The sequence below is a fragment of the Electrophorus electricus genome, chromosome 15 (assembly GCF_041902795.1).
Source record: "Electrophorus electricus isolate QZ-2024a chromosome 15, ASM4190279v1, whole genome shotgun sequence".
In the NCBI taxonomy this organism is placed as follows: domain Eukaryota; kingdom Metazoa; phylum Chordata; class Actinopteri; order Gymnotiformes; family Gymnotidae; genus Electrophorus; species Electrophorus electricus.
Genome location: NC_137511.1, coordinates 11,280,001 through 11,297,132, shown reverse-complemented (window position 1 = coordinate 11,297,132; position 17,132 = coordinate 11,280,001). Strand labels below are relative to the sequence as shown.

General features: G+C 41.4%; 1 protein-coding gene across 8 annotated transcripts in view; it reads right to left on the bottom strand.

Annotated features, from left to right (window-relative positions):
* The window catches only part of LOC113581561 (zinc finger MIZ domain-containing protein 1-like), a 68,394-nt gene that overhangs the window by 36,163 nt on the left and 15,099 nt on the right, over positions 1–17,132 (bottom strand). For 5 of the 8 annotated variants that reach the window (XM_081697292.1, XM_035533800.2, XM_035533801.2 and 2 more), the window contains exon 2: positions 3,717–3,783. The gene's annotated coding sequence lies outside the window, so the exon portion shown is untranslated. Of the gene's footprint in view, positions 1–3,380; positions 3,482–3,716; positions 3,784–12,017; positions 12,144–15,940; positions 16,001–16,365; positions 16,448–17,132 lie in introns of those variants that run through there. The other 3 variants (XM_081697294.1, XM_081697293.1, XM_081697295.1) reach the window with 3 other exon arrangements.

Genomic DNA, 17,132 nt, shown 5'->3' with positions numbered 1-17,132 from the left:
AGGTGACATCTTCCCCGTAGACACACAGTGTGTCACTTATTACAGCCCACTACCCTGTATAAAAAGGCCTTCTGTGACAGCTCATCTTAACTAGACATGGTCTGGTTTATATAGTGTGGAATGCCCCTCCAACTCCCCAACAGTCGTGGACATATGCATACACACCTACATACATGCACACAGACACAGACACACACTCACACATGGATGCATACAAACACACAGAACTGAAATTCTCCATTGCAACCCTGATCTACATCGACTTCAGGAAATTAGCTTTTTCCTGTTAAAGGAAGAGAGAGCGAACAAGCGGGGCAGAGAGAAAGGCCAAAAAGAGAGAGGTGGATCAGGACACACCAAGCACAGCACACAAAGGGAAAGGAAGAGAGAAAGAAAGAGAACAGAATGAAATTCTATCTGTATGCAAAATGTTTCTGCTGTAACAGTGTTTAAAGAACAAATAATTCAATAAAACATCTTTAGTGTCGACAGAAACAGTCATCCCATGTTAAACATTAACTCAACATAATTTATTTGCTGCATTTTTATAACGATATAATGAAATTTTCCTTTGACATTTTCAGCATTCAGCAGAGTGACTAGAAGAGTGTCCTAAAATGCCCTTATCGGTACAGCAGGTCCCTGGAGGCGAAGCTCAGTGTTGCCAGCACCTTCTCCTACCTGCTCTACCAGGTCAGCTCCAGGAGCTAGACACAGACTCATGTCAGCGACATTCAAATCTGCATCTTTACATGTGTGTGAGTTTGCTCCCCCTAGACACACAAAATATAATTTGCCTCAGATATGCATAGACTTTAAATACAGTTTAAATAATTGTTTTGTTTTGGGGTTTTTTTACTGCTGTTTCTTCCAATAGATCTCTTGCCTTTGGCAGCCTGCTGTCTTGCTTGCTGTAATTACAGCATTCTTCACGACCAAAGCCTTCACCCTACAGCACTACACACCATTCTGGCACTTTTCCTGCTCCTGACTCAAGCCTCATTATTACTCAAGCCTTCTCATCTTGACAGCACCATGAAAGTCTTGATCAATGCATTTTTGAAACATGGTTGATCTCAGATGTTATGAAGGTGGCTACCACTGAACACACACATGCACACGCACACACAAACACAGCACTATTTCACAAAAGCTCATTAAATATTTTATGGTTTCGCCTGTTGGGCATTTTTTTTCAACTGTTACATCTTAGGGTACTCTATTAAATGTTTTTAGACTGGTTTGTCTTGGTGTATGAAAATTGATGCCCAGTTCATGTTTGCAATGACTACAAAACGGGACCCGTTCTATAATATAATACATAGGATGCCAGTCTCACCCAGCAACAGATACTTAACCCAAAAAACAGTCGCTCTGGATAAAACCATCTGCTAAATGCTGTAAATGTAAATGTGTGTGTGTATGCACATACATATATATCGCTCATTTAAGCAGATGGTTTTCAGTGGAAATCAAATGCTGCCATTCCAGCCTCTCTGTCCACACACTCACAACTGGTCTTCAAGCATGTCACATTTTATCAGATGATAAGTACACACACACACACACACACACACACACACACACACACACACACACACATATTTATGCGGACACAAGCACTGACACACAAGCACACCGAAGCATGCAATTTACATGTGTTTGTTTACATATATAGAATCTACAGCTGATGTTTTTTCTAATAAATAAAATAAAAAAAATCCTTTATAAGTTATTGAGGCTAGGGTTAGGGTTTGTTTGTACACCATCATTACAACTTACAGCCATATTACAACCAAGAGAGTTCCCAAGCACCCAATCACCCTGTATTTAATCACCCCAACACACAGCATCCAATCACCCAAACACCCCAGCACTCCAGCAACCAATTACCCAAACACCCCAGCGCCCAATCACCCCTATACCCAGCAGCAACCTAACAACCTAACACCTTGAACCCCATTACCCAGTACCAGTACCTAACACTTAACATCTAACACCTCAATACCCAGTACCCCACCACTCAGCATCCAGCAGTCCAGCACCGGAACTCCAAAACCCCAGTGTGGTGGGCATGGGGGCTAAACACTACACCAGTAGACTGTGTAATGCTAATTTTCATATATGTGACCATGAATGGAGCAGGTGGTGAAAGACAGAAGAGACGTGCACAGGCTCAGATACAGATACACACACACACACACAGATAAAGGAGCCAGATTGAGCGGTTTCATAAGGACTGTAACTGAAGCAGTTCCAACATCTGTGATATTCCCTTCATCCTTCATCTTTCTATTCTACCTGTCTCCCTCTGTCTCTCTTTTCTACCTCCCTTACCAACTCTCTCTGTAGCTGTATAAGGCAGAATACACTGCCAGGTCATACCCAGATAACAACACACAGTATGCCACAGGGGTACTGGCACTGTAGTCAGTAAACATAAAAATATATCAAAAACAAGTACGACAGTCAGAAAACACAGGCGAACAAAACCAAAGGGCAAGCCAGAACAGAATCCAAAAATACAAAGCAGAACATCATAACCAGAGAAACCAAAAATACAAAGAACACTGTGCATGCACAAGAGAAAACTGTGGCAATACTTCACAAAGATAAACCTGGTGAGTTTATATGGGCTTAACAAATAAGCAACAGGTGATTATAATTAATATTCTGGGGGATGATGAGCTACTCACATGGTGCAAGGTCTCTTGAGAATTCTGGGAAGTTGAGTTGCTGTCTGTATTTCTGTGTGTGTGTGTGTGTACGTGTGTGTGTGTACGTGTGTGTGTGTACGTGTGTGTGTGTACGTGTTTGTGTGTACGTGTTTGTGTGTACGTGTTTGTGTGTGTGTGTATACGTGTGTGTGTGTGTGTGTGTACGTGTGTGTGTGTGTACGTGTGTGTGTGTACGTGTGTACGTGTACGTGTGTACGTGTACGTGTGTACGTGTGTGTACGTGTACGTGTGTGTGTGTACGCGTGTGTGTGTACGCGTGTGTGTGTGTGTGTGTGTGTGTGTGCGCGCGCGTGTGTGTGTGTGTGTGTGTGTGTGTGGTGTCCATAGGTGTCTATATTCGTACACTTGTTAAAAACTAAAGTGGCCTCATGTCCTTCAGTCACCCTGAATGTGATGATCCCATTCACACAGCAAACATAAGCAAACAAAGAGAAACCAAGGGAGCTGAGTGAGGCCAGGACAAGCCTCAATGTTCAGTGTCACAGTGGGACCAAACATGGGTAGCTGATAGGAAATTTCACACTAGTGTGTGTATGCCTGCATGTGTGTTCATGTGTGCTGAGTGACATGCATGTGATTCCTCTGTACTCTACAATGCACCCCAGGTGTCATTACAACTCTGTGTTGGAATCACTCTCCTACCTCTTACTATACCGCAGTCACTGCAACACATGTCTTTTCCCCTCACCCTGTTGTATAGTTCTCACACGCACGCACGCACACAGCTGCAGTGTAGTGATTAGTGTCGCAAGGTTCACCAGTTATTAACAGAGAGAGAGAGAGAGAGAGAGAGAGAGAGAGAGAGTGAAAAGAGGGAGAAAGAAAAAGAAAAAGGCAGTGAGAAATTGAGAAGGCAGACAGAAAGAGGGAGGGGGAGTGATTGTGTAGTCCAGTGGTCTTCATTAGCATCCCCCACCACACACACACACACACATTCAGTAATTCTGACATAATGGTTAGAGAGGGGTCTTTTCTTACCTGGGGACTACAGAGGTTAGGGACAGTCCGTCATAAATATGCGCAGTCATCCGATCTTACATCTCACCTGGAAAACACAAAACAGTGGTTATTCCAAACCAAGCTTTGATTATCCACATCCAATGTTCAGGGTCCAATAAAACTACACACAAAATCTGGCAGCAGTTCCCCATTCTCCCGCTGGGGATGGAACATTCTTTAGCAATGTTGTCCTGTGCTATGCTCATCAGGTGAATCCCAAGCATTTCAGGAGGCAAGCCAGGTGTATTCAAGTGGAAAACCTACAAAACTAGGGAGCACATTGAGTCTCCACTGCAACTGAGAAATAAACGCTTATGTAAACACATACCACAGGAATTATAACATAAGAAAAACACACTACTACTGTGAACTCTTTCTTCCACTGAATCATTGAGAATACTCATAGCACACACTTTTTTAAATGAGAAAACTGCTATATATTAAAAAAAACAAAAAACAAAACCCAACTAATTAAGTCACAGACATTGGTAGCAGTGTGCGATTATCCATCCTTGTGATGCAAACAAATTCAATTTGTGTCTGGGAGCTGAATTTTAATAAAATGTCATTGGAAGATGGATCACCCTTTGAACTAAGGGGCAGCAGTAATTGAGGATGTAAATTTGAAGCAAGTGATTGGACCATTTCGGTCTGAATGGTTCTATGTATTAGTATTTGCATTCTGCATGATAATGTGCCGACATGGGGAGGGGGTTGGTGTTTGGGCTGGGGTTTGTCTCTTTGGACCAGCTGGTAAAGGAGGTATCTGTGTACGATTCACATCAAGCTTTTTCTCTAGCTGTCTATGAACATTTAATCTAAGACAGACTCCAGAAAACATCATATTACAAGATCACAGGTTCTGAGTAGTTTTAGGATCCTTCTGTTATCAGTGGATTTGTGATATCTGCTGCTATTTCACTGTGGGTAAAATATTTCAGAAAACACAGGCTAGATAATAGACTAATAAATAATAAAACACCCTGAAGCAATTTATTGACCACATACTTAAAGACACACATACTAACGCACACACACATACTGGATGTAAAGTTTGAACTATGTAACAATTCCTGAAATTCCTTTAGAGGCTGTTCAAGGAAACGTGCTACACTTGTCAGTATCTGGACGTCTCATAAATTGTTTACGGTGTTAAAAATACCAGGCGGTCCTCTCTTCAGAATGTCTGAACAGGGAAGAACACCAGACACCACACGTGCATTCACTCTCACTCAGTCTCTCCACCTCTCTTCCCCATCTCTCTCTCTCCCTCCCTCTCACCCATTCTCTCTCTCGTTATTTAAGTTTTCGTGCCATTTAAATGTGCTTATATATTCAATGAAATATTAAATGATGAAATTTAGCTGTAATATGCACATGTGAGTGAAGTAGTGTCAGGATGGCAGATGTGATTGTTGACTCTGCTTTAACACTCCTAGCTCATCAAACAAGCTGCTCGCTAATTAGCTGACAAGTTGAATGTGAGTGTTAAAACAAGGAAAATGCTAAACTATGCAGACATGTCTGACACCATTGTACCCTTGCAGTACCTGTCAAATATTTATTCCATCTAGTAGCTAATCCTCACATTACACAAACGTCACTAAAGAGCGATAAGAGCTGTGTTTTACAGCAAGATTACACCAGCAGCAAAATTTCAGTGTCTGACTGATGCAATAAAAGGTCCTTTGTTCAGCTCAATGTGTGTGTGTGTGTGTGTGTGTGTGTGTGTGTGTGTGTGTGTGTGAGTGTGTGTGTGTGTGAGAGAGAGAGAGAGAGAAAGATCTCTATGAGAAGCTGTTATAAATTAACCCAGTAGTCCATGGCCTCTCAGCCCTCCCTCAGGCATACTAGTCTGCTGAAGCCATGTTTCTCAGTCCTGCAGCTGCTCTGCATGTTTCACCAGTTCTGCTCCAATAAACCTAATTCTTCAAAGCTCTTCTTAGTTTCTCTCTCATGCCACATTGGAGTTTTTCTGTCTGGCTCTCAATTTCTGCAACACTGCATTAGGACAGTGTCTACTGTCACAACATTTAAAAAAAATAAAACTGACTTGACATAATTTGAGTTTTTCTGTAGGAACAGGACAGAGAAACCTGCACAGCCATGGCGAAAATCATGCAGCAGTACGGCTCCACCACAAGATATGACTTTACCCCAAGAACAAAATGGCCTGGTTAAAACTTGCAAGAACAAATTGTACCACCAGAGCAGCAAAGTGTACCAGGCTGAACCAGAGGGATAGAGTGAAGGGAAGGAAGCAGAGAGGGAAAAAAATCCTGAAACTGGTGATGTTCCAAAGCAACCCAACTCACTGGTGAACCAGAGTGACCTGGGTCTGCTTGGCATCCAGAAAGTAGGTCCAATGGACCAGCTGAATACCACGAATGCTGACAGTCACAGAATGAATTCCTGGGTGACACATCATCTGCTCAGTTCCAGCCAAATGCCTCAAAACTGGACAGCACTTAACCTTGCAGCATTGCTGACTACACATGCTGCTAAAACAGCTAACTTATTTCTCAGGACTAAACAGTGGAAATGTTCATGACTTGCTGGCCATTCCATCATGTGGCCTGAAGGTCCAGTAAATATGTAAAAGTCAAATTAGTGCTGGCATTTAACCCTATAGTCTTTCTTAAAACTTCAAATTCATGGTGGTGGAGGCTGAAACAAAAAAGATGCATTTTCCAAATATTTATGGACTACTTAAGTCTGGAGATGGTGATGATAGTGATTGTTGTTTTGGTGGTGGTAATGATCATGATTATTATGATTTTTAGTAGTAGGAGGAGGAGTAGTAAACTTTGATTACATGGAGCTTTTAGAGCACTATAGGCAGGAAGCTTTTATTAGCTCGTCAAGCTTATAGATGGGTTGAATATGAAAGTGCTATTTACATGAAACTAAAGCAATGACAATTACATATTCTAAAACCAAGTCATCTATTGGAAGTCTTTTTTTAGAAACACAATTAATTTGTCACATACATTAATAGTATTATGACATGAGATTCCCCAAATCTCTCTATCCCTTTCTCTCTCCTCATCTCTTTCTCTTTCTCCCTCAAGTCAAGGTGGCTTTTTTGGCATGACTGTATGAAGTACGATACTACCAAAGCACTGAAAAATTGTACTACAATAATAATACATAATAATAATACATAACAATAATACATAACAATGGAAGTATTGGCATCTAAGAAGCCATTAAGATATTAACAAGAAATTTTAACAAGTTAAAATGTAAACATATTTAGCAAAAAGGACTGTGTGTGTGAGTGTGTAGGGGTGATTTTGTTGTGAGAAGTGGGAATGAGACGAAAGGAGATTGTCATCAACTTTCTCTCAGGCGATGACATGTTGCTTCATATTTTGCAGCAGGGGTTGATATGTGCCCTGCTCCAAGAACTTTGTTTACATTTTTCTTGTTGGGTCATTGGGTCATATAACAAATTTTAGATTATGCTTTGTATGTGAAAATAACTCATAGCTCTCTCTCTCTCTCTCTCTCTCTCTCTCTCTCTCTCTCTCTCTCTCTCTCTCTCTCTCTCTCTCTCTCTCTCTCTCTCTCTCTCTCTCTCTCTCTCTCTCTCTCTCTCTCTCTCTCTCTCTCTCTCTCTCCACCCTCTTCCCTCCTGTGGCAGGGGGTGAGGGCTATTTTTAGTGCAGTGTAGACTGCTGTCTGTGCAGCGTTTAGGATCTGGCCATCATGTCAGAGAACACAGCCCAGCTCGCTGACCACCACTTAAACCACTTATGGTTCAGCCTTTCAGCCTCAATGAAATGGTCTCTCCTAAAACATGTTCTCTCTCTCCGTCTCTTTTCCTCTCTCTCCCTTTCCTCTCTTTCCTTCTCTTCCGCATATCTTTTCTTACTTTGTCTCGCAGTCTCTCTGTCTGTCTTTCTCTTTCGCTCAGATGATGTTTTTATTACATAGTTTTCCTCCATAACAAGCGTGCATGTCATTGCAACACAATGTCGTGCCAGTAAGTCACGACTGCAGCAGGATAGGGAAGCTTCCTGGCCACACACTTTAATGACTAATGGCGTGCTTGACTGAAGTGTGAACACACACACGCACACACACGCACGCAGGTCTGAGACTGAGGTTGCTCAGGGGCACACATCCTACAAGAAGCCCAGTATGAACAGCATAAGTGTTTGTGACACCCAGCTATATCCAGCAGCACGTTATAGGGTGACTATAGATCAATAGTCTAAGAGCTAAGATGTAAACAGGCCAGTGCATAAACAAGCCACTCCCACACAAAATAGTACAAAAAACATGCCACACCCCTATAAAAGAGATTTAAAAAACCAAACAAAACCCCAAACAAACAGGCCACACCACCTCACTCCCCCAATGCAGGAAAAAATAATCTTTTCTGCTGAAGTAAGTTTCTAAGCAAAGTTACTGGTTATTGACTCCCTGCAAACGGTGGTACTTTAGAACATTTTCGAAGAAGCTATTTATGGATTCCAAGAAAATAATGCTTTTTTTTCTCTCGTTCTAGGTTTGGCTTTCAGAGTGTTCAAGTTAGGCATTCTATAGCAAACATCTGCAGCTCTCTATGGCTAAAGAGGGCAACACATTTTGTTATATTACGACCCATCTTCATACTTTGGTGAAAAGCATCACCTAAATAATAAAATGTCAGTGGGTTCATTTGCATTTAGTTGGAGGGCTCTTTTGCAAATTATGATAACGATTAACAAACAATATATTGTACAAGGTTAATTTGAATGCTGATGTAGCTACAGGCTATTGCACTAAAAGATCTAGAACATTTATCTTCTCCAAAACAAAATCAGTAAGAATCACGGAACGCGCGTGCGCACACCCACACCCACACACACACCCGCAGACCCCCTATAAGTCTTAGCAGCCAAGAACTCTGTGTTATGTATACAAAATGTATTCTAAAATGTAAACTGTGCAAATATAACAATTGAACATGTTTAAGATAAGGTAAAATTTCACTCCCAAGCACAATTAAATAATTTATTGTGCTTTGGGGAGAAATTCACTTAACCATTCATCATCACCATAATCAGTTCTGCATTTAAATGGTTAATGTTCACATCCTGTATGAAAGTGCTCATGGGTGTGCATGAGTGTATATTTTTGTATGTGTGTGTTTGTGTGTATATGCATATATGCCTGCTTGCAAGTGTGTGAGTGCATGAGAGTGTGTGTACATGTGTTGCCATTTTTGTGTGTGTGTGTGTGTGTGTGTGTGTGTGTGTGTGTGTATGTATGTGTGTGTGCGCGCGCGTGTGCAGATTTCAGGAAAAGGAGAACAAGCCTGTTCCTGCTGCTGGCTTCTTTGACACAAACTGATAACAGAACACAGCAGTACAACCACACAGGAAAACCAGGGAACGAACACACACACACACACACACACACACACACACACACACACACACACACACACACATGCACACACACACACAACCTGCAAAGAACACCCAGCTTGCATTGAGTTGATCTCAGCAGCATGAGAAACTTCTTCACATAGACACACTCACCTTATTACAAACACCAACCTTACACCCACTCTGCACTTTATTACTCCTACAACACACTTTATTACAAACACCTACCTTACACCCACACCGCAATTTTTTTTACCCATCTTACCCCTACACCACACTATGACAAACACATACCTTACATCCACACCATGCTGTATTACAAACACCTACCCTGTACCTATACTCATTGGAAGAATTTACAGCTTTTGGCAGATGTTAAAAAGCAATAAAGCAATTTACATATTTTATCAGTTGGACAGAATCCCCTGGGAACTGAATCCATGTGTGATTAGCACTTTGCTCCACATACCTGCCAGGCAACCTACAGGAAGATTCCATAGTCGATATAAAAGCTCTCTGTCTCCCACTTATTTCTAAACATGAAAAAACACATCCAATTCCTCTGGCTATTAGCTTAAAGAAAGAAATATACTAGAAAAGGAAAATTCTGAGGTTTCTGAGGAAAACTCTAGTCACATTTAAGATTTCTCTCATGACTGTCAGCTCAGAGTCTCTCTCTCTCTCCCCCTTTTCTACTTGGGTGACCCCCTTCATACCTCAACACAGCAGTGGAGAAGAAAGACAGAGTTGGGGGACACAGACTTTTAAACACCTTTTTTAATTTTAAACTACTTGAGGTCTAAACTGAAAAGGTGTACATCACAAACACACCTGTTATGCAGTGGAATAACACAATCACACACACATGCTCATATACAGTATACATATATGCATCATACATCTGATGTGTGCATATAGAACACTGAGAACATAGATACCAAGCCCCAACATAATCTGGACTGGTATTGTTTCAGATGATTTTAGTGATAGTGAGCTGTGTGTTTAAACAAGAGAGAGCAGTAATGCACTTAGATGTGTCCATTGTCTGATCAGCACAGCACCCTTCCAATCACTCAGCCAGCAGCATTGGTTATGGACATCTGGGTGCACCTCATGCATTAAAGTAACATCTGTTTTCTTAATCTGCAAATAATTAAATAAAGCATCTCTTTTAGCCTGACTCCAAGTGCTACGAAAATTTAGAAAACCAATACTGAAGGATGTTAAGGGGCTGATTTAAAAAACAGACACAGACACCCAACACCTACGGAACCTGCAGTGGATTCGCATTTGAGTGGTGTGTTTTTAACTTTGTTGTAATGGCACTTGTGAATTTCTTAGGTCTCTAAAGTTTGTGCTGATCAAGTTCAAGTGGCTTATTTCATGGAATGCAGTGGAAACTGGGACGGGATGGTGCACGGAAATGGCTGGAATCTGGGACTGTACATTGGACTGCAGATTAGACTGTAGACTTTCTGCATATTTAATTTGATCTGTTTTTGGTAATGTCAAGAAAATCATTTATTTGTTTTAATAGTGTGGATCACCTTTAAGATTTAGATCATTAACGGCACTTTGTCATCATTTATAATATCAGTACATGTGCTGAAGTAGTAGTAATCAGTGCATGGCCTGTACCCACGGCACGGTCCCCTGGTGCCAGGCTCCCCTGCACCAGCACCCTGCGACTCAGCACTGTCCTCGCTGTATGCAGGGTCTACACAGACTCAGCCGGCAAGCGTTTACAGCCCTGTGGAGCAGATCCTGGATTCTCAAAGCACCCGGGAAAGAGGGATCAGCTGTGTGGCAGTTTTACACTTGTGTGTAAGGCTAAACTCTGAGGAGCAAAAGGGGGAAGAAAATAATCCACCTCCGTCATACACTCACATGCTCATCCCAGCTCCTCCCCACATGCATGCAGAGAGAGGGGGGTGGGGGTGGGGGAAGAGACAGGTGGACAGAGAGAAATGACACCACGATGAAGGAAGTATCAAATGCATTTCCTGAATAATAGTCTTGCTATGAGACCATCTTCAAACTCCAGTGTAACCAGAAAACTCTAGGAGGTGAACTACTGACTAAGTGCTGGAATCATTATACATGCGTGTAAATGAGTCTTTGTGCAGTCCTACATTCTGTAGTCTGTTGTACTCCTTGTTGCACGCACGCACGCACACACGCATGCACGCGCACACACACACACACACACACACACACACACACGTGCGCACACGCACACAAGGAGAGGATAAGTGGTAGAGAGAGACAGCCAGTATGAGTGTGCAGCCAGTCAGAAGTTCTTCCTATTGGTCCAACCACCTTCTCTTTGAGCACAGGGCGAGCATGCATCTGTCCATCAGTCTGCCTGCATATCTGTATGTCTGTCTGCCCATATGTGTGTTTTTATCTATCTGTGTCCTTCCTGTGCTGTCTGTGTCTCACTTTCCTCAACTCCTCATTCAGTGAAATGTACTAACTAAAGTCTGAAGTAATGGTGAAAGCTCCATGCCATAATTAGGAGTTTGGTAGGAGATGCCCTAACTGAGATAACTCCCTCTCCTCTCTTTTTAAGACCTCTTTTCATCCCAACTTCACATTTAACGAGTAATGGGGGGCTGGAGAAGCAGCCATGTCACTGAAAAAGATGTGGAGGGGCAGAGAGAAGGGAAAGATGGCAGAGTACTTCTCTCATACACTCTCTTTCTCTCTGCAAAGATGACTGAGGGAATACCTCCACACAATTCATCACTGAATCTGAGAGGGAAGGAGGGAGGGAGAAAGAGAGAGATAGAGGATATTAAAAAAAAAAAAAAAAAAGCCTGTGGGGAATAACGGTTTCTCCAACAAGCCTCAGACAGGATGACATTTGAAAATATCAGGATGTGAAAGAGTAAAAGACCTGGTGAACAAGGGCCCTGCAGTTCCCCAGCAGCGCGGGCAGCTGCACAGCCACACAGCCATCACTGCTGAAGCAAAACCACGTCAGCATGGTTCAGCTGGCAAAGCCAGGCATGCCTGTGCTACTCTATTATATAAAAAAAGAGACAGAGAGATACAGAGAGATAGTGAGAAGCAACAGAAACACAGCTCAGAGCCAAGAGTCAGTACAACAGAAGCACTGAGATCCCCATACAGGACAATCATAGTTACATTATGATGATGACAACAATTACCAGATGGATCCATAACTGACCGGTGACACTCGTCCACAAAAGACCCTGCACTGACTCATTCTCAACAAATTCCACCCAGCATGAGTTCATGAGAAATGACATTTGAATCCAGTACAGTTTTAGCAGGGAATTATGGAAAGTCAGTCTGGTAGTATATCTGAAGGGAGAAGGTTGTCTCTGCTTATTTGGCTCCCTGGAAGAAATGACTGGCTTTTTTTCCAAAAAGCTGACCTTCTTCAGATGATGGTGGCTTAGTCGGTGCGGTGTAGCTGCATAGTAAGAACAAAAAATATCAAACTGAGATTGTACTGCTACATACAGTGATTGCATAATGCCTTGCAGTATTTTAAACCACACTGGTAAACCCTTAACGTGTCATTTCAAAAGACCAGTCTGCATTATTTTGACTTAATTTATTTATATGTATTGGATCCTGTATAAAGTAAAAAATAAAAATCTCCTGGTGTTCTTTTCCTGCTGTTGTTTTTGGCTTATGGTAGTTATGAGTTACTGCCTGGATCCACTCTGTCCTCTTCCACTGAGTGTGAGGAGGCCCTGGCTATAGGCTCTACTGGGCGCCAACCCTTGCTCGACCTCTGAGCTGAGCTGAACTGACCCTTTACTAAGCCCCTCCGTAGAATAGCCACTGTCCAATCCTACATTATCAGGCGTAACTAGGTGTGGGAGGCTGGTCATGCTTTCAGAAAAAGGGCAAATCCCAAAAGCGTGCATATATGAAACATGCAGGTTTAACATCAGAGATCCACAAAGTTTAGAGGGGGGTTAAATTTTATCCTTCCCAAAGCAAAAAAAAAAAAAATGCAAGAAGACAGAGATTGGTTATGGATTAAAGCATGTGGAAGACCTCAGGAGCAGTACCCTGGCGCACTTTAAATAAAGGGAAAGCAGGATAATTTAGTTTTTCTAGCAATGGGATAAAACAGATATTAGCTAGATAATGAAAGCTACATAGTCATAACTAAATGTTAGCTTAACATAATATAGTATATTGATTTAGCATGCTGCAGAAGAACTGTCAAGAATTATAGACTGCAAATCATCAAATTATCAAGATGAGAGATGCCTGATGCTTGCATTGGGAGCAGTGACTTTAATGTCCTCTTCATTCACAAGACTTTTACTTTCACAGTTTATATTGTGAATGTAGTTCTCAAATGCATATTGTAGTCCTTTCTGTCTACATTTTATTGATATTTCAGAACTATTATTACAGAAATGTGCCATTATCTCCTTTGGATTATCTCCCACTGTTGAAAACACCACATGGCATGTGTGAGTGCTTGTCAGGCGTAGCAACAGTAACCGGTGGGGGCAGGACTTAGCAAAGGGTTAATTATCAGCAGTGAGGGGGAATGTGTGTAAGTTAGCTGGAGCAGTCAGCACATCACAGGTCGCTGCCACTTTCTCACACCACAGTAGCCGACACCTTCAAAATAACACTACAGCAAAGACCACCACTGCAAACACCTCCCAATGCAAACATCACCACAACAAATATTTCCCACTATATTTTGCAGATGCTCTTATCCAGAGCAACATACATATTTATTAGTATGATAGTATGTGTTCCTTTTTTCTACAAATACCACAACTATAAACAACTCCTAGTATAAACACCACAAGAAATACCTTCCACTACAAAAACCACCACAATAAACCCCCCCCACAATATATACCTCCCACTATATACACCAACACAATAGACACCTCCCTCTACAACCACTACAAATGCTTCTCCCTACAATCTACTTTATATAATTTTATATATATATATAATTTTAAAATGAAAAAGTAAAAGAAAAGAATTATTTAAAAAATGCACTTAAAAAAATGCAAGAGACATTAAATAAATAAATAATTTTAAAAAGATAATTTAAACGCATTATGATATATGGTCTAAAGTCTCTGATTCTGGTTTTGCAGACTACAGGATGGAAGTATTCGATCATTCTAAATGTTTCTGGAAGAAAGCTCTATCATGGATAAGTAGATCTTCACAGCTTCACAGTGGCTGCTTTATGACTGTACAGTGGGACTAAATTCCTCGGGTGATTACTGAATCCTTCATGAGCTTAGTTGTGTGTGTGTACAGTCACATATGCTCATTCATTTTCTTCCAAGCTCACACATGTTTGCATTTCAACAGCTTTAAACAAATGTGCTGCACGAGCAGGCAAGACCCACAGCTTGAAGGCAGCCAATGAGACAGTGTGTGTGATGAGTGTGTGTGTGTGTGTGTGTGTGTGTGTGTGTGTGTATGGTAATTATGTGTATGTAGGGAAGCTCCAGTTTCCAGCATCATTTACACAGCATCATCTGAGCAAGCTATGTTTGCCTTCCCTGAACACACCTTCTGTCACTGAGTGTAAGAGGTGCATTTGAGGCCCATCATCAGATGCCATGACAAGCTTTTGTTTTACAAAACCATGCATAAAGATGCCATGGCAGAACTCACAGGTTTTTCTGCCATTTGCCATTTGTGAACGGGCTAAAATACAACAAAAATACATCTGTACTATACAGCAGACCCCTCACCTATACACCACATCCCTTAATCAATGCCCTCATCACAGGAGACATCCTCATAGTACACAACAGGGTACTAATTAGCACAATCTCCTCGCCTGAGACCAATCTATATAGCCAAAAACATAAAACACATAATGTGTCCTTCTGTTCATCTCCTCCAATCCAATCTATCCCTGCTAGTTCTAGCCCCACCCACATGCCCTACACCGCATATCATCTTATGCTGAGTCACTCCTACCTACAAGCTACAGTACAGCAAAAACCATAATCTAATAGTAAGCAATGCCACTCAATTATTTTTACTCTAAACGAACAAATAAATAAATCTGTATTGACAATAGCTTCAAAATCAATGTTCCTTTATTTCATAGAGCATATTTATTATTTTTGTTAACCAGCATTTTGCATGTATTAAACTTGTTTTTACAGACACTGGACTCATTGTAAGTCATTTTATTTTCAAATTACCTTGAAACAATGACACCAAAATGTTACTTTTTACTCCAAGCTGTTAAGGGTTGTTAGGAAGGGCATTTTTCTACTTTTGGACTTTTTTTCTACTGTGTATATGAGCAGGTCTTGAGCCTTGAGGAAGGCACAGAGCTGGAATAGGTCATGGACAACAGCTCCTATTGCTGAACCACAATAGTATCCACTTAAAGCAGCAACACACATGCCCAGTTCATCTTATCCAAGATATGGTACATAGCAGTTTTGTGATCCCTGGGAAGTGAACCCATGACCTTGCACATACTTTGCTCTTCCTACTCTACCAGCCCTCTGCTTCTCACCTATACAGTCTGACACACACAAACACAGAGAGAAAGAGAGAGAGTGAGAGAGAATCAAAAGCCATGAGAATGTGTCACAAGCAGATCTTCGCATGCATGCAAGCACACACATGGCCACCCCGCCATCCCCCAGTGATCTGCGTGCAGCAGTGTGGACGCAGATCACACCCTCCTTCAGGACCTCAGATAAGCGTCTTGATATGCTGCACTGCGTGCCACACACATCAGCGGTACACTTCATTACCATTCTCCCAGGAGGGCTAAAGCAGGCTTGCGACAGCTGCACACGCCACTGAACCAGCACCCACCTAGCAGCTGGGCACAGACATGTGCCATCTGGGAATCCGCACAGCTGGCACCTTACCATACTGAAGGCACAAAAGGATACAAACGGTGCTGATGAGTCCTCTTACAAGTCAGATTTTTATTATGTGCTGTGAGCATCCTGACCAATCACAGATGTTCCAGGTACGCTTTCTATGGCAATTTTTATTATTTACAGCATTCATGTGATGGAACAAACACAAATAATTAAGATCATAATAAATCTGCTTAATCACTTAATATGTCACATTAAGGATTCAGTAATATGTTTCAATATATTCCACATATATCATGTCATCCCAATATCTTGTTATATTTAAACATTACATTAATAAAGTTAATGAACCCAGGCTTCCTTAGTGCTAGCACTCTTTTCCAGAAAGATGTCTGACCACCCAACATCACCTACCTGGGACTGTATTGGACTGCATTGTCTTCAGTAGGCAGAAAGAAGTTGCCCATTCTGTCTCCTTAGAGCACATAATCACCATCTGTTAAAGTGCATCATGTAGAGGAGCCAGCAAATTCAGGCAATACTGTAAACTACATTCTCTAATCTACCTGCCAATACTGCAAGCTACTTTATACTCCAAAATCACATGCAATGCCACAAACTACCTCATACTATAATAATACTTTAAAGCAAAACTGGTCAATAAGGCAATCTGCATAATACTCTAAGCCAACTATAAATACTATAAAACTACATAATATTCAAAACCAGGGATGCACAATATATCGTTTATTTATCAATATCACAAAATTGATCTCTGCAATACTGATTTTGGAGAATGATGCAATAAGCAAATAAGATATGTAACATGTAGAATTTTTTCTTGTGTGCTGTGAGTATTCTGGCCAGTCTTAGATCCTGCAGATGAATGCGTCTGTCTGGTTTGCACTCACATGATCCAAAAAGTGCAAGATATATTTGTAAAAATATCAGGCCTTTAACCATAGCTATAAACCATCAACACTGTTTTGTTTAATACCTCACAAAGCATATCACAGTTGCAGTATGGAAAAATAATGGCAATACAGTGCTTTTCATGGAAGAATGTATTTCGTGAAACCCTACTCACGACCAAGTCACTCCAACTTATCTATTAACCATGCAATAGTTAGGGCAGAGAGATCACTGTATGTGTCTGCTGTAACAATAGGCCAACGAAATGG